The following is a 21,385-nucleotide window of genomic DNA, read 5'->3' on the forward strand; positions in this document are numbered from 1 at the left end:
CAGCTCATATAACATCATTAGAGTCAACTCAATAACTTAAAACAATAAATCAAATTGTTAAACATATTCTACTGATATGCTATGTTCTACACTATGTTAGCACTACATTATTTTTTTCATCATAACTTGAGTTTGGTTGATTGTACGAACATGCACACTAGTATACATCATCCTTATGATGTCATGCATTGCTGGTCAACTACACAAGAGAACTATTATCATCAAAATTGTCCTATTGTTGTAACACTATCTAATACTTAGATAATTTTCTTTTGCAACTGAATGAGGTTAATGTACAAAACAAATATGTTGCCATAAATGACAACCATGAATTACTGTATTTGATTCATTGGACATATTGCCAAAAATCTCCCTCTTTGACATTGATGGCAACATTTTGGAAAATTGACTAGGTCCCAAACATGTTGTGATGCCAATCAAAACAAATAGCCCTAACACAAAACATAAAAGACATTTGTATTCATGTTGTGATAGATTTACATTTCCTATCATTTCCTATTAAAACTTATTGCTCCCCTTTACATATTATAATTCTTTACAATACAAATTTCCATATATTCTCCCCGTTTGACATCAATGACAAAAGTTATCAAAAATTGTCAAAATCTAGTAGCTGCATGTCAAAATTTGGAAAGACAATTACTAAAATTTGTCTTTAACTACTCAAATTATTTCTTCCATTTTTCCTTTAGTGCATTAGATACATTGATAAGTGCACATAGAGCATATGTTGCCAATTCTATTGCATTGAGGTCTGTAGCCACAAACTTGTCATATGAAGACTTTGCAGAAAAACATTCTTACAATTGGTTTTCTAGTAATGTTATCTAAGGGAATAAATGTGCTCTTAAGAGAGTGAATATTTTTAGGATTTTCTCCTTCTCTGCTTGTATTTCTCTTATCTTATCATGAAGTAAGTATATAGAAGGTTCAATGGAGTCTACTTTCTGATTTTTCTTCAAAGAGCTTTCAGTGACTATTTGAAGTGTTGACTCCTAATTTAATGGAGTTTGAATAACCAAGTATGCAAGGAAAGAATGCATCTATGGGTAGCTATCTCAAATATTGGACACAATTCACCAAGAACCTATGCCAACTATAAGGCTAGACTCCTTCACTTTAGGCTCTACAAAACCTAGGTGGGTGAACCTCTTAAGATCTGATTATGTGACCAGTGCAATGAGCATAATTAGGATCTAGAATAACACATGAAATCCCTAGATCTTCTATACTTAACCAAGAAATCACAAGCATGAAATAGCTAATATCATGACTTATGAAACTAGTAAGCTAAGTGAGAGTTAAACTTTGAATAACTTTGAACATAAAAAGGGAAAAGATGATTTAATATGTTGATAACAACAAGACCTGAGTATGAGCAACTGAACTGAATGATCCTACAACCAATTAGTGCCTTATCTATTGAGAAATTACATGAATTACCACCATACATCTGCTAGAAGTCTTTGACGTAACTCCTACATCAAGATCCCTAATCTATCTTTCACCTTGCGAATAGACATCTGCATCAAAATGAATCTCATACTTTGAACTATCCCATTAATGAAATTTGCAAACCCTGTGATAAATCAAGCAATTACATGGCTCTTTGTTCTATCAGCAAGATACTTCAATCACATAAATTCCTAAACAAAATGCAACCTAATTTATGCTCTTGGTTCACAAATTAGAAGAAATTATAGATCCATGAATAGGAGACAAGATTTAGAATAAATGTAAACCCCTTTGCTATGCTTTATTCATTTTCCTTGAAAATAAATACATAAAAGATGTACAGAAATACTTCAAAAATCACCTAAAAAATCCAAACTATCTACATTAAAATTACAACTACTATTCATACAAGAAAAAATGTTGGGTGTGTAGCTTTCACAGCTTGATCAGAGCTCCTAGAGCTGAAAATTAAAAACCAACTAACAACCTCTTCCAAAAGAGAATAAGAAAGAACATATAGCAAGGAAGCAATTCCAAGATTTGATCAAGTGTCCCCTTAGAATTCTTTTCCAAGTAGCTAAATAACCTCTCTCTACCTTTTCCCATCAACTGCTAATCATATCCCTTCTATTTTGTCTTTCCAAATGCAAAATATCTCAGTAAAAGACAAAAATCTGATAATTGAACCCAAATATGTGCCAATTGATCAAATTGAAGCCAAAACACAACAAAGACCCAAAATAACCAAACGCAAGAGTCATTGAACATTTTTAGATGTTTCTCCACTAAATTCTACAACTAAAAATTCAAAACACTTGATAAAACACACAAATCACTCTAAGAGACAAAACCTCCTATATCATGTATCGGTGACATCCTATAAAAAAATATATATGGATAGCTGGTCTCTTCCCAATTCTAATGGTATATTGGAGTGTGTGCTTCGGATAAAAACAACCACCTAAAAGTCATTTTGAAAAATTTTCCCTTGGCATGGACTATGGCCTGCAACTTTTAGACATTTCAAAAACTTAAAATTTCCAAAGTTCATACTTTAGAAATAACCCTTTTTAAATTTAAAAAATTTAAATGTGCACCTTTTTGGAAAAATATTTAAAAATGTCATTTGAAACACATTTTATTTTTTGGCCTCAACTTCCATTTTGAGTTAACCCTATTTGACCGAGGTGTCACATGTTAGCACTGGATTGGCTCATTTCATGCAGTCATTGGACCCCTCCAACTAGATGCCACATGTCAACATCTCATTGGTGCTCTATTTTGCCACATCACTATGCCATGTCACCATGCCACATCATTAGTCACTATGTTGCTATCCTAGTTAGCATTCTACCACATCATTAGCAAATTTGCGACACATGTCATCCTCCACCACATCAACACTTGGTCATCAGTCCACCTTATCATGCCACATTAGCACCACCTTGCCACCAGATCATTGCCATGTGTTAGTTACCAATTGAGCTACCATGTTGCTATGTTAATGATCGTGTATATTTTTCTTGGTGACATAGTGACCATCGTTTGATGCACTATGTGTCACCATCCTATGAGTTCTGATCTAAATCCACCATGTCAGAACCTTCCTTGAAATTTGTGCCAAGTGGCACCTTATGGATGGTCTAGTTGTCACCAACATCATCATCTCATCACTACACACATTGCCTGGCTATCACTTGTCATTATATGATTCACCACATCACCTAGATGGGACCCACAACCCTCTTGCTAGATTTCAAGGTTTTTTGGTAGTTTCCTATGTCATTATTAGAAAACATTGCCATTATTTGGTGGTGACATAGCACCTTGCTATATTTTCAACTTTTTTGGTGGCTTCCACATCATCACACTTCATCAAAATTTATTTATCTTGCCTCCTAGCTATCACCACCCAGGTCGAGTCCCACAATCCACAATTTCCAAAAGCCTTCATCTCTTTAGACATTGTATGGTGTGAGTGGGATTGTATTTAAAAGTGTAAAAACACCTCCCATAGCCAATGTGGGATAAATATTTAAATGCACTGTGGATAACATTTTGTTTTCCAATGATGTCGGCTTCCTTTCTTAGTGCTTGGTTGGTCCTTCCTTACTCTTCTACTGTCTTTTCTCTATGTGGGTATTTCCTTTTGTGTGGAGATGGGACTTCTCATTACCTGAGGTTTCCATCTTTGTGCCCTTGGTGGCTTATTTTCAATGCTAGAAGCTCCTTAAATTTTTAGTGTTGTTAACATCTAACTTTTCTTAAGAGTTCCATATTTGCTCAAACTCAAGGAACTATATGCTGAAATAATTGTGGGCTCCTTTTGTTTCATTAAATACAGAAACTATTCCCACCCAAATGACTTTGCAAACATATGGGTCCGAGTTTGTTATAGTAACTTCTAAGAATAATGCCATGACAACCTTCTCTTTCACATTGCAACTTCAAGATCCTCAATTTTTAGTGGCTCACCACCATATCTATCCAACTCCTCAAAGAACTTCCTACCTTAATCATGACAATGCGGTGCATTAAAGATGTTTGACATTGCTTAGGTCAAGCCTCCAACCAATGCAACCCTAAGAACACTTACTATAGGTATGATAGTAGGTGGAACACCAGCTACCATAGTTACAACCTTAAACCAAAGACTCTATGGATCATCTTGAAGATGTTTTGGAAGCAACAACATAAAGTTGTGTAAATGGCCATAGGAAATAACTCCTTCTATATCAGCATTTAAAATTTGCATCATTGCAACAACATTTTCTTCTATCATTTCCGCCAACACATCCAAAATTTTGTGGATACCAGTACCACCTTGGGTGCATTGGAATGGTGGATGATACAAGTCAAACCAATCTTGGTTTAAAAAAAGAAAAAAACAAATTCCTTTCTCAACCATGAGCTTCTTTGGATAGCTTCCCAATTTAGTGTGGACTTTCCCATTCTTCACATGCTGGAACATGGGGCCCCTTCATCTTTTCATTGCCTATGGCTCCCTTGCTTTATACTTTCCCCTTTTAAATATGCTACATGGTCTACTCTCCATGTGTAGGCTTCTTGCCTTTGTTTATGGCTTCCTCTTCAACATAAAACTCCCCTACCCATAGTAAATGCAAAGAAGCTCTCCCTACATGGAAGGAGATTGTGCATTAGAGGTAACTTCATTCATGGGTTTTTAGGCTCTAACTATGTGTCTTTAAAACCATATATGTTTCATCTTGTCACCATGCTTTCATGTAGTGCCTCTCCCATTTGACTTTTGTAAGTCATCCTAATGGATGCACCCTTCCTGATCTTTTGTTTTGATGGATCATGATTGTGACCCTGAGTGGTCTACACCATTGAGGTGTTTGGATTTATGTTTCTTTATCAGTTGCGTTGATTATGCTTTTGACTGATCTTTGAGATTATGATGTGATTTTTGGTTCACTGGGGTTTGTGCCAGTGGTTACTAGGATCGATGTGGTATCATGAGGTTGTTCGGTGATTACCTTGAGATGTGTGTAGAGATTGCACTATGTTCTTTTACCATGCTAAACTAGACTAGGTTCCTGTAGCAGTGGTTAGTCATGTTTATAACTGTGTTTGCTTATGTGTTTTAAATGCCTTTTTTAATGAAGAGTAATCAATCATTATTAATGTGTAAGTAATTAAATAGATTGTTCATGTGGGATTATTTGGTTATGTGCTGCGGACATTCACCTTGTTATATTTCTAATCTGAGAGATATCTGTTCTTATGTGATGTTTTACATTTGAGAGGACCCAAGGGTCAGATGTTTCATCTTGATTCCAGTATCATAAAATTTTAGACTACTATGCTATTCAGTTAATCATATTGCATGATGATGCCATTTTGAGATGACAGTGTGTTTTATGATGATATCTGGTTATCTAGTATTTGGACATACCTTTGATTTTGTTATGTGATGGATTTAATGCTATGGTTATTTACTTCATTCTTGTGTTGTTATGCTTTATGCGAATGTGAGTGATGTAAATAGATTATTTTAATATAATTAAATAAATGGTTAAATTAGGTGATTTAATGCATTTATTGCTTGAGCTATGTTATCATATGCAATTGCACTTGATTGTGTTGTTTAGTGTGCAGGATTTATATCCCTAGTAGTGGCACATGGAGTTAGTGATTCAGCCGTTCATATTTTACCAATGTCGTCCTTGTATGGTCGACGTATCCTTTATTAAAATGTTTAATTTAAACCTTTCGGTGATTATTAAATCCGAACTCATTTGCATTATGTGATTAGACCAGTAAGCGTGTTTGTGCATTTAGAGGTTCGCATTGTCGCAAAAAGTTATTAAGGAGGTTTATGTGTTTTTGGGTTTTTGAGCTTTTTAATTGATTTATTTTATATTTCTAGCAGCTTTGCCATAGATGAATTCCTATTTATAGGAATAGCCTATTTTCATTTGGGTCAATTCGAGGTTTAACTAGATTGGCTGGTTAAATGCCCTAATCGATTATTCACTCGAAAAGTGAATAAGTATCCAAAGAGGAATTTAATTCCTCACTTCTCACTTTCAAATTGGAAAGTTGGAGAGTAAAACCCAAAAATCCTCTTTATGAGGATTTATTTTTTTGTTCGTTGTGGGAGCTATGGGCGTGGGATCATCATGAGGTCAGGCTTGTTGGATCTAGCTTGGGGAAACCTTGGATTGGCACAATTTTTAGCTACTTCTGCGAGATATTTATTTTATGGTTCAGATTCCCGTTTTTCCCTTTTGGCTGTGAGGTAGGGCTTTCCCGTTTTATTGTTTCTACTCTGTTTCAGCTTCTATTTTTGGTAGCCGTTTGTTTGGAGGCTGAGAACTAGTGTTCCCCTCCATTTTTGTATGTTAGTTCTACCTAGTTGGGCAAGTATGAACATTTTCCTATTTTTTGGGATGAGGGTTTGGGATTTTACGCTGTTATGCTGGCTGTTTTTGCATACAGTGTTCGATTTCATTTATTTTTGGATTTTTGGGGTTTTTGAACCCAAAGGCCAAATGGGTTTTAATTTTAAAGTTTTTCCAAAATTTGGGATTTTTACCTCGTATTGCATGTCACCCTGTTTTCTCAGGTTTTCTTGGCACAATGTGGGTCGTGGACTTGGATGATCCATTTGGATATCAGTCAGACCACTTTTGCACTTTTATGTTACATTGGGATGTGTGTTGCATCCATACTCCCAACATTATGTTCGATTGAGTGATTTTATACTTGTTGTTATTGTTTCTTTTAGGCCTTTGCTTTTGTTCATAAACGCTAGGATTCGTGTAGAATCCATACTCTCAGATTGAGGCCGGTTAAGTGAGTTCATGATGTTTGGTCTTGTTGCATCATTGGGATTTGTGTGGAATCCATACTCTTGGATTGAGGCCGATTGAGTGATTTAATGATGTATGGTTGTATCAGCTTTGGGATTCATATAGAATCCATCCTTCCCGTGTTGCTTTTAGTTGGGTGTTTTCTTTGCATTATGTTCTCATTCCTATCCTTGTGTTATGATCTTCGTGATGGTGGTGTGCCACACACAAGTATGTGCGCATACATTTGTTGGGTGACTTGCGAAGCCCGATCTTTCATTGATCATTGGGGTTGGGATGGGAGTATGCATGCCCATGGGCACTTGTTGTAGGATGAGCATGGGTAGGGTAGGGTAGCATCTGAAGGGGGATTCTATCTCGCAGCTCGACGTTCATGGCGCCGGAGGTTGACGGAGGATAAGAAGTTTTAAGCAAGTGATAACTAAATAAAATGTGTGATTGTTAATAAAACTTAAGATAAGTAAAATGTGTGAGCACCCGATTAAGTTTGAGGACACAATGTGTGAGCACCTGTTTAAGTTTGAGGGCACACGATCCAAGCTTGGGCTTTTTGATGCCAAGCAACTCTCTAGGATGTCAGCCCCTACATAGTAGCCTATTGAGTGTCTGACCAAGACCTTTACTCCTTGCATTGTCTTAGGTTCTTAGTTCAGCCATCATACTGTCTGGCGTGAGTGTTAGCCTTGGATGTTGTGCTTTATGTGTGTTTGTGGTTGGATCATTATCTCCATTAGCACGGTGGGTGTGGACCTACGGGTGCCATGTGGTTGGGAGGCGTAGCTACCTTTACCATTGCTAGGGATCAGTGTACAGAGATGATCTTTTGTCCTAGTGCGACCATTGTTGGATGTCTTCACTTGGTACTTCGGGTTTCGGAGTATGCTTTCTTGTGATTTATGCTTTCATTGGCATGCTTTTATATCATGTTTAGATGATGTTATTTTATTTGGTGCATTCCCTTATTATGATGTTTAGCATATGATTAGATGCTATGAATTATTGTATTAGCATATCTGTTGCTTATTGTTGTTTAGCATGTGATAGGTGATGTTATCTATTGTAGGATTATCTTATGTTTTTCTACTAGCATGTTAGTTTTCCTTATGCTTATATTGTTGCATGTTTTTAGTAGTGACGTCCCTATTACAACAGTACTGACGACCTGGTCGGTGGCTTGGGATGTTACGCACGGGGGATGGCTAGGACCCACGATGGTCTTATGATGTTATTGACGGTTGGGAGGAACTGCGTACTTAGTTTGGTTGTTTTGTTCCTAAGATGTATTTCTATACATTGCAATGTTTCTTTTGTTCTCTGTGATGTTTAATTCAGTGTGTTCTTCACTGCTATAGTTTAGATGGTTTGATGTTCTTCTTTCTGTGTTGTTCTTGCACTCGAGTGTTCATTCCTTGAGCCTTTGTGGATCCGGTACTCCCTGGTGTTGAGGTTCTTTTCTCTATTTTGGTCCTTTTTGCTTCTAGGAGTGTTTTCGTGTTTCTATGGGCGACATTTGTTCAGCATGGTGCGACACTTTAAAAAGTATTGCACGCCCATGCAAACTACGTCGTACAACACTGGAAGTGTGTCGCACGCCTTCTTGAGAAATGTCGTACGGTTCTGAAAAGTGTTGCATGCCTTCTTGAGAAATGTCATACGACACTGGAAGAGTTTCGCATGCCTTAAGGAGAAGTATCGCCCTCCCTTAGTAAAAAGTGTCGCACGATTTTTGTGAAAAACCTGCGCATGCCATCAGTGGGCACTTTTCTTCATGATCCGATCTTTTTGAGAGTGGTTTTGGATACCCTTTTGGGTGTTCTTCGACCCTATGTTGTTGCATTTTGAATTCAGGAGGTTTCTTTTGAAATTCAATTTTTGGGTTTCTGTTGTAGTCCTTCGGGGTTTAAAATATATCGTTTAAGTATAATTTCTTATAATTAAGATATATTTTAATATATGTGACAAATCGTTTGAGATAGGTTTTAGACCTCTTGGAGATAAGTTATGGATTCTAGGAAATTTTAGGGCTTCAAAAATCCAAACTTAGCCAATTTTTAGGGCTTCAGGATTTCAGGCTTAGCCAAATTTTGGGATTCTGCATTTTACCCCAGCTTGGTTTTTTGTTGATGAGTGGTCTTTTCTTGTGCCCTCATCTTGTTGTGGTCATTGTTGGCTTTTGTTTGGGTGTGTCAGTTGGGTAGTGGCGTTCAGAGATTTGTTGGTTTTTGGGATTGTGTTGAAGTCTTCCGTTGCAATCTTTGTGATCGCTGTATGATGTTGTCTTGTGCATTCATATTTGTAAAAAAAATATATCTTGGCTTGATTTGAATCCTTGTTTCCAAGGATCTCCGGGCGGGGCATTACATTTCAACACATGTTTGAAACTCTGTGTTCCAATGTGTCACTACATTTTCTTTGTAATGGCTTAATTTAATATGTAAACACTTGGAGATTTTTGTAATGAGAAACTCTTTTTGAAATATGATATTCATTGTCCTAAGTCAATATCTTAGTTCTCATTTTCGAGATGAGCAAATGAAATTGAAAGAAAAAATACAATTATATTCAAGAACATTTAGCATCCAACCCTTGTTGTATGTCTACATCCTTTTGCAAGTTGTTTCAATAAAAACTTATATTAATTGTGTCATGGGCTCTCTCGGCTCTTTCAATATTGGACTTCTTAGCTACCATATTTGAAAATTCCATGATGCCTTATCAATCAGATGTAATTTAGCTAAGCACCAAGGTGGGTCTCGCTAAAAAAATTTTGTTTCCAAACACCTAAAGTGTCAAAGTGATCCATTGACCATCTCATACTGATTTGAAATAAATTTGACCACTAGAAACAAATTCAATCATTAATTTGTCATATTTTATCATTAATCAACATACTGTCAATTTAATGTTAGAGGGTCCTTTGATTGGCCTTAAAAATTGACCAAAACCCCTGATCGAGCTTTGAAATCTGGCACGCTGATTCTTTTTTCTACAATCTCTTACCTTGTCAAAACTCATCTCATGAAAAATTATCAATCAAAAGATATTGACCTCCAAAGTTTCTTACTTAAGACCACCTACATAAACATGTCAAAAAACACTAAATCACATTTGGATTTGGTTTTGAAAACTAGGAAAATTGATACTTGGGAGAATGAAAACTGGGGCATTTGTTCACTATCACTGGTAGAGTATAAATCTATGATTAGGGCTCATGATGAGTAATGGGATGCAATTGGAAAGTAGTCAAAGTGGGCTACTCAGAATTTGCAGATTGGAAACACTGATAGAAAAGCATTTTTTGCAAACAAAATTGACCTGGGAAAGTGTGCAAACAGATTCATCAAGATTTGAAAATTGGCACACTTAAAGTATTTTTAGAGTACAAAAAAATGGTACAATCTGTTCAATCTCACCTATCATGGATTTAGAGTTATGACATCACAAATAGGGGTTCCAGCAAATCTGTACTTCTTGACACTAGTAAAAAGTCAAAAATTGCATTTGGAATTACGTTCGAAATCTGATCAAATGAATTCATCACAAGCTCAAACTTGAAACATAGAAATTCTCTAACCTCTAGAATGCAATGCAAAAGGAATCTCATCATTTTGGTGAATTGGGTTAAAATTATAACAGGTCAAGCAAGGCTTCCCAAAATTCTGAACAATTCACATCAACATGACAACAACAAATGACCAAATTTGAGGGATTCAAAATGACTCAAAATATGAAACATAGGCTCTCTAGTATGAATAATAAACACTCCCAAAGTGGTGATTCATGAAACATTACTGGGTGTGAGATATTCACATGCAAACATGGCCTCCTGCCACTATTTGACACTTGAGTGAAAATGCAGATTTGACAATTTCTCAAAATAGGACTTCACAAAATGACTTGGAATGACAATTTATTTGAATGGAACACATAGGCATACTAAATGCAAGGTACCAGAAGCATTAAACACCTCTTGGGGCTCAAAAGTATAGTCGGGTACATATGCATCAAAAAGCATTTAAAGGGCTTGATTTTTTCAATGGTACTCAAAATTGGGGCTTTGATTTTGAGTCACAATAGTGGCTCTATTTGGGAATGCATGTCCCTTTTGGGCATGGAAAGGATTCATATATCTGGAAGAAGCAGACCACACTCCCAATAGCAAAAACTTCCTTTCAAACAACTTTATTAGAAGCAAGAAAATAACTACTACTATGTAGAAGCGATGACCCTAGGCCAACAAACTTCAACAAAATTCTCTACCTCTATCATAAATCTAATTCTCATCTAAACTTTCATGAGATAAACTAGAAATACTTATCCTATCAATTTCACCAATTAGATCAACATCTTGAAACTCACCACTTAGCAAAATTGAATCTACATCTTCACTTTCATAATGCATACAAAAACTAGCATCACTTTCAACCATTTGCTCAATATGAAAGTTCTGATCAGCATGCTCAAACATTTCAAACTCAAATTGAAAATTCTCTTCATTAAATGAATCATGAACACTATCAGTCTCGAATATGAAGGCATCATATTCAACATAGGGAAAAAGGTCACACATACCTTGAAAATATGCATCCTTATGTATAGCTAGATTGTATTCAAAAGAACAATTAGATTTGTACTCACACATGTCATCAATGTCAAAATCTAAAACTAATCTGGGATCTTCAAATGGTTCTTTAAAATCAACCAATGGATCAGCCATCATATTAGAATATCCATCATAAAGGTCATTACAAGGTCCATGCTAATTTTCAACAACAACTTCATCAAACACCTTGTTATCCATATTATGAGATGCAACATCATCATCATAATCATTGTCAAATTTGGAAGAAGAAGAAATTGATTTCTTATAGGAGTAAGACAATGTATCATAATTAAACTCATTATCAACTAAATCTGAACATTCCATGTCTTCTTCAAACAATAGGTTGATAAATCCATGTAATGATCCTCTTTGAACATTTTGAAAAAAAATGGGTTGATCATCATCAGGATTTTCATCATATAAAGAATTAGTATACATTTTAAAACCATTACCCATTTCATCTTCATGGAGACTTTTAGCATGTGAAGAAAAATTAGAACCATATGAAGACTCACTTTTTACTCCATCAATGAAGCATGTAGAAAATAGATCAATATTAGTTGCATTGTCTTCATGAAGGTGATTCAAATGTCTTGCAAACCAATTATCTTTAGGTGTTGATGCATTAAACTTAGAATCATTTTTTATATTTTTGGTCACTACTGTATATATCCTGTAGACATTTATCTACACAATTAGGTAATCTATCCTTATAAACAACCTCTTTATCCTCATATTTTGTAGAAAACTTTTCTTCACAAGTTTCAACCTCAAGCTGACTTGTACAACTCTGAAATGGAACTTTAGTTTTAGATTTAGAAAATAACTCAGACCTTTACTTGCATAAGAGCACTCACTTCTATCATTTCTTTCTTCTTCCCAATTTGCATCAGATTCATGTGAAGATGAACATGCACTACCATTGTCTTCTTCTTGACTTGAGCAAAAAATCTCATCTTTATATTCACATGATGCTTCTTCACAATATTTCAAATAAATAACTTCACCTTCATCACTTGACACATCACTTCCAACCTCTTCATCCTCATATTGTGATGAATAACTTTCCTCTTCATGACTGGTTATGTTTTCAGCATAATGCAAATCATCAATAGGAGAATGAATGACTGAATTTAAATCTTGCACGTATAACTTATCAAGTGAACTAACTTTATCTTATGTTGTTGTGATACTAGAAACATGTGCATTACATTCGGCAAGAATAGACTCATCTCTTCCTTGAAACCAATAAACTTCATCTACATATTTCTTTAATTTTGAATTTTCAACAAAATCATTTACCATAGTAGGGGTACCTACTTGCTGATCTAAATTTTCAACTTGGTTAAAACTTATAGCAAGGGTATTGATAGGCTGAATTGAAATTGAGGCATCAACACCACATTCCTCCTTTCTTTTAAACACATTATATTGTCATATATTTCTAGCAAAATGACTTCTAGTCAATATGTACTTTAGATTGTTTTCAATCTCTATAGCAATCATAAAAGCCTGATATAATGTCCTAGGTTATTTATCCCTCAATAAATAGCTCATTTTCTTGTCAAATGTATCAAAATAGACAACTAAACACATTTGATCATCTATTCTATGATTTTCAGGGATGTCATTTAAAACTTTTGCAAATCTGATATTGAGTTGAGGCATAAGTTTATCAAACTTAACATGAATCTTCAAGAGCTTATCATAAGAATCATATATGCTTACTCTTTCTCCAAATTGCTCCGTGAAGGAAGAATGAAACTCATCCCAAGATGAAATAGAACATGCTGGTAGAAAGAAAACTAGTCTCTAGCATCAACTTCCAAAGTTTGAACAAATAACTTCATGTGTGAATCCTCATGAGAAATCTCATAGTCACCCATCAAATCACTGAATAACTCAACATGATGACTAGCTGAAACAAGATGGTTCCCACTAAACTTAGGTAATTTATTTCTAACATCATTAAGAATGACATTTGGGAAACCATGAATGTCATTGAAATTTAATGGCATATATCGCTTGGTAGAAATAGATATAGAAATTTCATTGACAGGTTGCAAACTAGATGAAAGGAAACTTGACATTCTTCAAAGATTTGAAACTCATTCACCCATAATAAATCTCAAATTCAAAATTTACAGTGGATCTATACAACCTTCAAACAATTAACCTCTTTAAATACAATTCACTAACTTTATACAACAAGTTGAAACTCAATCCAATGAAGTGTATAAAACTTGTCAAACTATTCTCCTCCTCTTAGTGCTAAAACTCACTTTATGGAGAAAATTTCCTTTTAACAATAAATTTTTATGAAAAGATAATACATGAAAATAAAAATACCTCAAGATCCGGATGGTTGAAAGTTCTCTGTCCACTATTTACAATAGTAGACCCAAAATCTCATCAATTCTTTATTGAACTATTTGAACTAGCACATCACAAATCTTACCAACCATTTGAATTTTTCAACCTCTTTGAATCTACTCTGTTCTTGTAGAAACTAATGACAATTCATGTATAGAAATACACTAGTATAAAGATTAACTTCGATTCACTACTCACATTAAGTGAGACATGAATTACATTAGTCTTGAAGATACCACAAACTAACATGAAAAAATAGCAAATAGAAGACACCTCTTTAGATTTATCTTGAATTTGAAACCTCTACACAAAGCTGAAACATGACTTTCTTGACTCTAAAATTACAACAACAACTCACACCAAATTGAACTGATTGAACACATACTCATTTCTCAACACAATTTACATCCAATTTAAGAAGTACTATTGTAAGAGAATAAAGATTACTAGGGAACATAAAACCTTGCATACAAAACTGAATATGCAAAATGTACCAGAGGTTTCAGCTCCATAATTTAGGCATTTACAACCTTTGTCCCAAATAGAGTCACCATTTTGTTGGCTTCTAATTTAAGAAAGTTTCAATAACCAAGTGTGCAAGGCAAGAATGCATCAATGGGCAGCTATCTCTAGTAATGGACACAATTCACCAAGAACCCGAGCCAACTATAAGGCTACACTCCTTCTTCACTTTAGGCTCTGCAAAACCTAGGTGAGTGAACCTCTTAAGATCAAATTATGTGACTAGTGCAATTAGCATGATCAAGATCTAGAATAATAGATGAAACCCCTAAATCATCTATACTTAACCAAGAAATCACAAGCATGAGATATATCACAAGCATGAGATAGCTAATAGCATGACTCATGGAATTGGTAAGCTAAGTGAGGGTTAAACTTTGAATAACTTTCAACATAAAAAGGGAAAAGATGATTTAATATGTTGATAACAACAAGACCTAAGTATGAGCAATCAAACTGAATGATCCTATAACTCATAAGTGCCTTATCTATTGGGAAATTACATGAATTACCACCATAAATCTCCTTGAAGTCTTTGACATAACTCCTACATCAAGATCCTTGATCTATCTTTCACCTTGTGAATAGACATTAGCATCAAAATGAATCTCATACTTCAAACTATCCCATTAATGAAATCTGCAAACCCTGTGATAAACATCAAGAAATTACATGGCTCTTTGTTCCATCAATAAGATACTTCAATCACATACATTCCTAAACAAAATGCAACCTAATTTATGCTCTTGGTTCACAAATTAGAAGAAATTATAGATCCATGAATAGGAGACAAGATTCAGAATGAATGTAAACCCCTTTTTTGTGTTTTATTCATTTTCCTTGAACACGAATACATGAAAGATGTACAAAAATACTTCACAAGTCACCTAACAAATCCAAACTATCTACATTAAAATTACAACCACAGCCCGAGCAGAGCTCTTAGAGCTGAAAATTAAAAACCAACTAACAACCTCTTCCAAAAGAGAAGAAGATATAACATATAGCAAGGAAGTAATTCTCAGATTTGATCAAAAGATGACAAGTGTCCCCTCAGAATTCTTTCCCAAGAAGCTGAATAAACTCTCTCTACCTTCTCCCATCAACTACTAATCATATCCCTTCTATTTTGTCTTTCCAAATGAAAAATATCTCAATAAAAAAAATATATGATAATTGAACCCGGATATGTGCCAATTGATCAATTTGAAGCCAAAACCCAACAAAGACCCAAAATAACTAGATACAAGAGTCACTGAACATATTTAAGATGTTTCTCCACTAAATTCTACAATTGAAAACTTAAAACACTTGATAAAACACACAAATCACTCTAAGAGACAAAACCTCTTGTAGCATGTACCAATAACATCCTGTGAAAAAACCAACTTCATAAATGGATAGCTCATCTCTTCCTAGTTTTGACAGTATATTGGAGTGTGCATTTTAGATAAAAACAACCACCTAAAAGTCATTTTGAAAATTTTGTCCTTGGGATTGACTATGGCCTCCAACTTTTAGATGTTTCAAAAACTTAAAATTTTCATACTTTAGAAATAACCCTTTTTAAATTTAAAAAATTTGAATGTGCACAATTTTGGAAAACTATTTAAAAATGTCATTAAATTTATTTTTTTCCCTTAGCTTCCATTTTGGGTCAACCCTATTTGACCGAGGTGCCATGTGTTAGCACTAGATTGGCTCATTTTATACACAGTCATCAGACTCCTCCAATTGGGTGCCACGTGTTAGCATCTCATTGGTCCTCTATTTCACCATGTGAGCACAACATGTCACCATGCCACATCATCGATCACTATGTCACTACCCTAATTAGCATTCCACCATGTGATCAGTGATATAGTGACTTTGTGACATGTGTCATCCTTTGCCATGTCAGCACCCGATCATCGGTCTAGCTCATCATGCCACATCAGCACCACCTTGCCGCCATCTCATTACCATGTGTTGGTTACTGATTGAGTCACCATGTTGCTATGTTAATTTTTGTGCATCTTTGTCTTTGTGACATGGTGACCACCATTAGATGCACCACATGTCACCATCTTGTGAGCTCCAATCTCAGTCCACCATGTCACAACCTTCCTTGAAATCCATTCCACATGGTACCTTGTGGTTGGTCTGATCATTGCCAACATCATCATCTTGTCACTACACACATTGCTTGACTACCACTTGTCATTATCTAATTTGCCACATCACGTAGACAGGACCCCTGACCTTCTTACTAGATTTCAAGGGTTTTTGGCAGGTCACTATGTCACTATCAAAAAATCTCACCATTTTTTGGTGGCAACATAGAACCTTACCATATTTTCAACTTTTCTAGTGGCTTCCACATCATTACACTTCACCAAAATTTATTGATCTTGCCTCCCTACTATCACCATCTAGGTCAAGTCCCACAACCCATGGCTTTCAAAAGCCTTCATCTCTTTAGACATTGTATGGTATGAGTGGGATTGTATTTAAAAGTGTAAAAACACCCTCCCATAGCCAATGTGGGATAAATGTTTAGATGCATTGTGGATGACATTTTCTTTTCCAACATTTTTGGCTTCCTTCCTTAGCACTTGGTTGGTCCTTCCTTACTCTTCTACTATCTTTTCTCTGCATGGGTGTTTCCTTTTGCATGGAGATGGAACTTCTCATTACCCAAGGTTTCCATCTTTTCATTGGTCTACCCTTGGTGGCTTTTTCTCAATGCTAGAAGCTCCTTGAATTTTTAGTGTTGTTGACACCCAACCTTTCTTAGGAGTGCCATTTTTTCTCAAACTCAAGGAACTATATGTTGAAACAACGGTGGGCTCCTTTTGTTTCATTAAAGACAAAAACTATTCCCACCCAAATGATTTTTCAAACATATGGGCCCAAGTTTGTCATAGTAACTCGTGAGCATAATGCCATGACAATCTTCTCTTTTGAATTGCAACTTCAAGATCCTTAATTGTTACTCACCCATCACCATCTCTATCCAACTCCTCAAAGAACTTTCTACCTTCATCGCTTCAATGGGCTGCATTAAAGATCTCTGACATTGCATAGGTCAAGCCTCCAACCAGTGTAGCCCTAAGACCACTTAATGTAGGTATGTAGTAGGTGGAGCACTAGCTACCATAGTTGCGGCCTTAAACCAAAGACTCCATGGATAATCTTGAAGATGTTCTAGTGGAAGTAGCAACATAAATTGTGGAAATGGCCATACGAAATAACTCCTTCTGTATCAACATTTAAAATTTGCATCATTGCAACAAAATTTTCTTCTGGCACTACCACCAACACATCCAAAATTTTGTGGATACTAGTACCACCTTGGGTACATCAGAATGGTGGATCATACAAATCAAACCAATCTTGGTTTAAAAAAAGGAAAAACAAATTCCTTTCTCAACTGTGAGCTCCTTTGGATGGCTTCCCCATTTAGCACAGACTTTCCCATTCTTCACATGTTGGAACATTGGGCCCTTCAGATTGCTTCTACCTATGGCTCCCCTGCTCATGGCTTTTACCTTTTAAATCTACTATGTGGTCTACTCTCCACATGTAGGCTTCTTGCCTTTTTTTAGGACTTCCTCTTTAGCATCAAACTCCCCTACCTGCAGTAAATGAAAATCTACCCTCCCTACATAGAAGGAGATTGCGCATCAGAGGTAACTTCATTCATGGGTTTTTAGGCTTCGACTATGCATCTTTAAAACCATATATGTTTCATCTTGTCACAATGCTTTCAACGCATGTTTAAAACTTTGTGTTTCAATGTGTCACTGCATTTTCTTTGTAATGGCCTAATTTAATATGTAAACACTTGGGGGTTTTTGTAATGAGAAACTCTTTTTGAAATAGGATATTCATTATCCTAACTCAATATCTCAGTTCTCATTTGCAAGATGAGCAGATGAAATTGAAAGCAAAACTACAATTATATTCAAGAACTTTTAGCATCCAACCCTTGTTGTATGTCTACAGCTTTTCAAAAGTTGTTTCAATAAAACTTATATTAATTATGCCATGGGCTTCCTCTGCTCTTTCAACATGGGACTTCTTTGCTATCGTATTTGTAAATTCCATGATGCCTTGTCAATCAGATGGAATTTAGTCAGGCCCCAAGGTAGGTTCAGGTAAAAAAATTTCATTTTTGAACACCTGAATTGTCAAAGTGATCCATTCACCCTCTCATACTGATTTGAAACAAATTCGACCACTAGGAACAAATTCAATCATTGCTTTGTCATATTTTATCATTAATCAACATACTATCAATTTAATGTTAGAGGGTTCTTTGTCTGGCCTTAAAAACTGTCCAAAACACTTGATTAGGCTCTGAAATCTAACACACTGATTCTTTGTTCTACAATCTCTTACCCTGTCGAATCTTGTCTCATGATGAATTCTCAATCAAAATATATTGACCTCCAAAGCTTATTACTTGAGATCACCTACGCATAAACATGTTAGAAAACACTAAATCACATTCTGATTTGGCTTTGAAAACTGGGCAAATTAACACTTGGGAGAATGAAAACTAGGGCATTTGTTCACTATCATGGGGAGAGCATAAATTTTTTATTAGGGCTCATGATGAATAATGGGATGCAAATGGCAAGCGGTCAAAGTGGGCTACTCAAAATTTACAAATTGGAAACAAAGACAAAAAAGCATTTTTTGTAAATGGAACTGACCCAGGAAAATGTGTAAACGAATTTGCAAAGATATAAAAATTGGCACACTTAAATTATTATTAGAGTAAAACATAGAGGTACAATCTATTTGATCTCACCTATCATGGATTCAGAGTTATGACATCACAAACAGGGGTTCTAACAAATCTGCACTTCTTGACACTAGTAAAAAGTCAAAAATTGCATTTGGAATCACATTTGAAAATTGATCAAAAAAATTCATCATAAGCTCAAACTTGAAACATAGAAATTCCCTAACCTCTAGAATGCAACACAAAAGGAATTTCATCATTTTTGTTAACTGGGTCAAAATTATAACAAGTCAAACAGGGCTTCCTAGAATTCTAAGCAATTCACATCAGCATGGCAACAACAAATGACCAACTTTGAGGGATTCAAAACCTAGTTAAAAAAATTTGAAATGACTTAAAATCTAAAACATAGGTTTTTTGGTATGGATACTAAACACTCCCAAAGCACCAAGTCATGAAACATTATTGGGTGTGAGATATTCACATGCAAACATAGTTTCTTGTCACTATTTGACATAGGTGAAAATGTAGATTTGACAATTGCTCAAAATAGGCATACTAAATTCAAGATGCTAGAAGCATTAAACACCTCTTGGGGCTCAAAAGTACATTTAGGTACATATGCATCAAAAAAATTTAAAGGGCTTTATTTTTCAATGGTACTCAAAATTAGGGCTTTGATTTTGAGTCCCAACATGAAGCTCAGACACTTTTTCTTTGATCTAGTCGTAATATTGTTTTAGATGAATATATGTTAGGTTACACTTAGCATATACATGTTTTCCTTCCTATATGCACTTCCTTAGTGCTTTAATACAAATTTTTAGAGTTTCTATATCATTCCTTATATTAGTGCACATGGTGTTTAGAAGTTTACCATCATGCTCAATCTGTGCTTGAATGGCAGCCACATTCATTAGTGTAGAAAACTCATCATCAAAAGTCTTGCAAAAAATTGTTGCATGTTTTTGAATATTAGTTGGGGTGTCAACAGGGCTTATTACCTTCTCCATCTTGTCCAAAACTATGGTCAAAGTCTTCTCAAGTAACTTGACTAATTTCTTCTTTTCAATATGTTTTCTCAGAGAAGATATAAGGTTCTTCGCCTCATCTTCTTCATCAAATTGAGATGGATCTGTTGTTGCTATTGTTTGGGTAGGAGGAGTGGAAGTTCCTACTACTATTGTTCCAGTCAAAGGAACACTTGTGGCACCTACCATAGTACTAGTTTCCATCTTCTATGTAACTTCTTCAATAGTCTTTTGATTCTCTTCATTATCAAAGCTACTATAATCCACAATATTGCCAACAATTTTGGCACCAAAATCCTTGAATGGATCTTCTAATTTATCAACAGTCACTTTGGTGTTGTCTACTTGCATAGAGTCACTACTAATGGTGATCTATGGAGGAGATCTTGGTGTAGCTAGTGGTTCAATATTGTGAGGAGAATTGTAAGCTATAGGACTATTCTCCTTTGTCTACACACTCTTCTTGGGTGTTTGACTGGCTTCTATTGATTGTGCACTTACTTTAGGCTTCTTACTTACCTCTTCTATCTATTCACTATCTCTAGGGATCTGTGCACTTACATCAGGCATCCACACATTGTCTCTAGGCACCTGACTTGCCTTCTTAGTCTACACATTATCCTTAGGCATAGTGATCATGAAAGAAACTATATCCCCCTAAGTTTCTAATTGATTTCCTCATAATCTCCTCCCATAATCAGGATGGATCTTTTCTTGTGCCTTAGTAATGGTGCTATACCTTTCAAAATTTCTTTTATGTCTTGTTCACCATTTACAGTACATAACTTTCTCATCATGTTTATTCTTATCTGCTTATCCTCTTCTATAACTCTACTTTCCCTATTTAGTATTCTATTCTACAAATATTTGGGTATTTTACCTTTGATGGTATCAAACATCTTATCCTTCAAAATCATATTTCTAACTACAATATTTTCTAGCTGTCTCTTATCCATGTTATTATAATAATCATAATATTTATTCAATTGTACAAAATTGTTATCATTAACAATTTGATTGTCAAGATTTTCTACCTTACACTTCCATGCTTTGCATCCTATTGATGTCTTGGCCTCCTGATCAGCTGCTTCAACTAGTCTTTCACTAGTTTCTTCCTTAGACTTAGATGAGCTTATTTGAAGAGTTCTTCTCCTTTTAGGAGGGGTTGAAATCCTTGTAGAATTTCTTGTTACAAATGTTTCCTTTGTCTTCATTAATTTTCTTGGTGGTTTTTGCTGTGCAACTACTCCATAGGGCATAAAAGGAGTCTTCAGACTTATTTGGGCAACTATGACCTCCTCAATAGGTC

This window comes from Cupressus sempervirens, chromosome 10, assembly GCF_028749045.1.
Source record: "Cupressus sempervirens isolate cs-2001-9-10 chromosome 10, ASM2874904v1, whole genome shotgun sequence".
Lineage (NCBI taxonomy): Eukaryota > Viridiplantae > Streptophyta > Pinopsida > Cupressales > Cupressaceae > Cupressus > Cupressus sempervirens.